The sequence below is a fragment of the Limulus polyphemus genome, unplaced genomic scaffold, assembly GCF_000517525.1.
Source record: "Limulus polyphemus unplaced genomic scaffold, Limulus_polyphemus-2.1.2 Scaffold196, whole genome shotgun sequence".
NCBI lineage: Eukaryota > Metazoa > Arthropoda > Merostomata > Xiphosura > Limulidae > Limulus > Limulus polyphemus.
The window spans coordinates 818352-822687 of NW_013665806.1; positions in this window are offsets into that span (position 1 = coordinate 818352).

Genomic DNA, 4336 nt, shown 5'->3' on the forward strand with positions numbered 1-4336 from the left:
ATATATACATTTTTATTTAGGTCTCTACTAAGGTATTACTGGTGTATTTGTTACAGGTGCAATTGAATGTATACAATTATCAAACTTCTTATTGTACTATGCTATGCATATTTTATGTATACCAATATCGAAATCCTTATTGCACGAAGAAGAATAAATGTTTTTAAATTGAAGATGTCAGAGTGATTTACATTAAGTAGAAGATAGTAATCTTCTTGTATCATAATAATCTTGTTTTTAGTTCATATGATGAAACAAAAGAAATCTCATGAAAATATTTTATTTACCATTATAGTACCATGTTTTAAAATACATCATGAAGATATTATCAGAGTAATTTACATTATGTAGAATTGTCAGATATAAAAGACTGTTTAGTGTAGGTAGTATTGATTAATTTATTTTGTGAGTTAATATTGCATGATTGTTTAATTAGTTTTAAATAGTTAAAAGCAGATGGTTATAGGAAGTTTGTTTGTAAGTTATCGATGTCGAGGCTACAGATATTTCTAGAATGCCTCAGTGAGAGATATGAATAGCAGCAACAAGATGAGAGACCAGAGAATGGGAAGAGAGCCAAAAGTAAAGCCGAGTGAAAGAGAGTTTTGGTCAGAGATAGGTTAGAACACATAAAGTTAACCATCATAGGAATGTCTAGCCTAACGGTTGATATGTTAAAGTGAGAATAACAGTTTTCTGACATCTTAGGATAATAATCTTTCTCATCAAAGGGTGTTCTAAAGCAACTGAATCTGCCTGGGTGGATTTTGACAAAAAAGCAGACAATTATTTGGAAGAAGACCTAAATACGAAAAAGCAGATGTGTATCAGAAGTTCAGGATACAACTGCGGTAACTGACAAGGCAGCGTAAGTGAATTATGCACAGGTTAAGTAGTTAGCACTTACAGGATCACTTACAAAAGTTGTAATATTTTCAAGACGAGACCCAAAACTCGAACATTTTCGAATAGTTGACTATTCTTCTTCAGGAGAATAAAGGGTGAATTACACACAGATAATGTTGTGATGAAAGAAAAAAATAGTGAGAGAAGAAAAGGATTAAGTGAATTATACACTGATAATGTTTAAGATAAAAATAGAGAAAAAATGTTCAGTTTGTCAACTAAATTCTAAAGCAATTAAATTAACCTAAGTGGACTTTTGACAAGACGAAGAGAACTGTATTGTATTTAAGATACAACTATGATATACATAGTGCAGAGAACTTTTGTACATATATTTAACTTGTTTTGCATATATATTATTTTAAAACAAGCAGAGTGTGTGCCGTTCATTTATCATTGAATTTATCCCCAACAAGTCACAGACACCTACTGTAGAAGAATCCTTAGCCCACACATCCATATACTTACTTTAATATACAAACTAAAATGTAAGTACCTGACAAGAAGATAATAATCTCGTTTGTATATGAAACACAACAACTGTCATGAAAATATTTTATTTATCATACTGAAATATAATACAGTTATTTTGTCTTATACATTTTCACGCCCCCTGAATAGATGACATAATCCTATTGCCTAGCAACACCCCCCCCCCCCGGGTGTTGTTGATGTATGAATGAGGTACATATTAGGTCATTGCCCTCGGTACATTATATGAACTTGTTGAATGGCAATGCCTTTGGCACGTGTCGAAGGTCATGTTTGTTTACTTCTGCCGCCAAATGGGGGTTAATACTACTTAGGTTATTGTCTATCAGAGAATGTAAACAAACAGAAAAACTGAAGAATTGATGAGGGGAAGCCAAAAATTATGATTCAATGGGGTTCTGGGGCTTTCAGATTTGATTGAACCGATTTACGTTTAAAGTCCTATTAACATCTAAAGTATCGCCCAAGATAAAAATCTATCTTTAAGGTGTTTTGAAATTTCATATCGAAGCCCCCTTTATTGAGAATTAAGGGATTTAGGACAATATAAGGATAAGCTGGATTGATTTACATGAAATTTGGTATGGACACATAAAAGATCATTCAAGATAAATACCTGCATTTAGATTTTATATATTTCGGTAAAGGGTTTCCTTAATGATGGATCCAGGTCTGTTTTGGAGTTCTTAGATCAAGCTGCATGGATTTATTTGAAAATTATCAAAACAAAAATGGCTGCTCAAAGCAGGTGAGTGTTTTTTTTTTCTTAGGTGTTGGTTTGAGTGAATTTTCACGGACAGTTTTAGGTAAAACATGATTTATTTTCTCTTTCAGCAATAATGGGTTCGTACCACAGAACTTCAGATCTACAGCCCGGTGCGGTAACTATTGAGCAGCGCTAGGCCTCGTACTGAAGGTACATCAGTAAGACTCCGGACAAAATTAATAAGAGGAAACATATAAATTAAATATTGTTACTACGGTTGCAAGGTGCAGAGTTATCGGAGTTTAAAATGCCGTATTAGTTTCAGTAATTTCTTGTTAGTTTCGGGTCCTTATATAATATATCTAGAACGATGCAAACTAAACGAATTTTTCTGATATCTTGTTCAAAACAACACATTTATTCCATTTCACGAAATAAATGTAAAAAAATTAAAGTGTACAAACGCTTATTTACTGCTCAACCCATATTTTTTGTTTTGTATCTCTTAATAAACCTATATATCTAAAATATTTACCCCCAGTGACTCAGCGGTAAGTCTGCAACCTTACAAAGCTGAAAATTGGGGCTCCATACCATGGTGGACGAAGCACAGATAGCCCATTGTGTAGCTTTGTGGTTAACAACAACAACAAACAAAAAAAACCGCTAAAATATATTTTAAAATGGTTAAGTTTCAAAACTTAAATCACTTGAAATCGTTTTCTTTTCAATGGACTAGTTTAAACTTTATAGCTTAAAGGTGTTATTGTTTTCGTTTGTTTCTTATTAAACATTTCGGTGAATTGTAATGTATATTAAAAAAAAATGTCACTAGAGAATAGTTGCCCCCCAGTGGTACAGCGGTATGTCTGCGGACTTACAACGCTAAAATTCGGGTTTCGATACCCGTGGTGGGCAGAGCACAGATAGCCTTTTGTGTAGCTTTGTGCTTAACTTCAAACAAATAAAAAGAGAATAGTTTGACGAACAGACTTATATTTGATAAATGCTAAAAAATTAAAAATACCTTTACATGTAGAGTACTGGTCACGAGCCTTCTCAGTCCAAATTGTCAACACGTGAGGTTTTAAGAACTTTTGCAAAAGAAAATCGTTGTTTTAGTTTACATGTTACATTTATATTCAATATTACACTATTAGGAATAATAAATTAATTTTGGAGCATATCAAATCACATAATCAGTATTTAGTGGATATTTTTTTATATATGCCAATATAGGTCAGGTATGGAAACTATCAATCTTTGTTTTTAGACTCTCAGCTGCATTTAATACAGTTTTTGCTAAACAGTCTCCTAAATTTGCATGCTTACTTCTTGTTTGCAATATTACTTTTTAATTGATGCTATAAGTTTTCAGTTGGATTAACATCCAGACTTTTGTCTGTCTTCTTTTATCCTATCTTTTGTATCTGTACTTGTTTTTTTCCTTCTTTACCTAAAACCCCTCATTCTGCAAGACAGTATGATTGAAATTCCTATTCTGTTAAAATTCATAACCAAGATCAGTTAAACGTCTACCACTGTGTGCTGTATGTCACACCGTATATGATGTTGGGACACTTCTCCTTCTTCATAAAACTATAAAGTTTTACAAAATGTTCTTCTCCTGCTGCAGAAAATATCGCTACGCGGTTATAAACCTATCACCGTGTTTTTCTTCTTTGGTTACACATTTTTACTTAAACTTTGCACAAAGACTTTTAAACAGTCTCCGTGAAGATCATCTGTTGTATCGCTAATTACATCACAAGGATCGGGCAGGACCTTATAGTAGCACTCGAGCTGTGAATCTAATAATACATTGTTTGCGTTCAGTTTCCGCCAAAATCACGTGAGTGCAATATAAAAATAACAGTTAAAATCCCGCTACTCAGTAAGACAAGAGTTAGCAATAGGTTTGTTTACTAGCTGCTTTCCTTCTTGTCTGCCCGTTCAAGAATCTATGGGCATATAACGTTTGGCGTATCTTTGAAACAAATTACAGAACAAACAAACAAAAACGTAGCAAACTGTCAGATTTATTCAACCGGTTTTTGTGGGCCTGTTTAAAGTATAAACGATTGATTACCGGTTCACATTTTTCATGAAGACTGGGTCCGGCATGGACAGGTGGTAAGGGCGCTCGATTTGCAATCTGAGGGTCGCGGGTTCGAATCCTCCTCCCACAAAACATGCTCGCCCTTACAGCCGTGGGAGTATTATAATGTGACG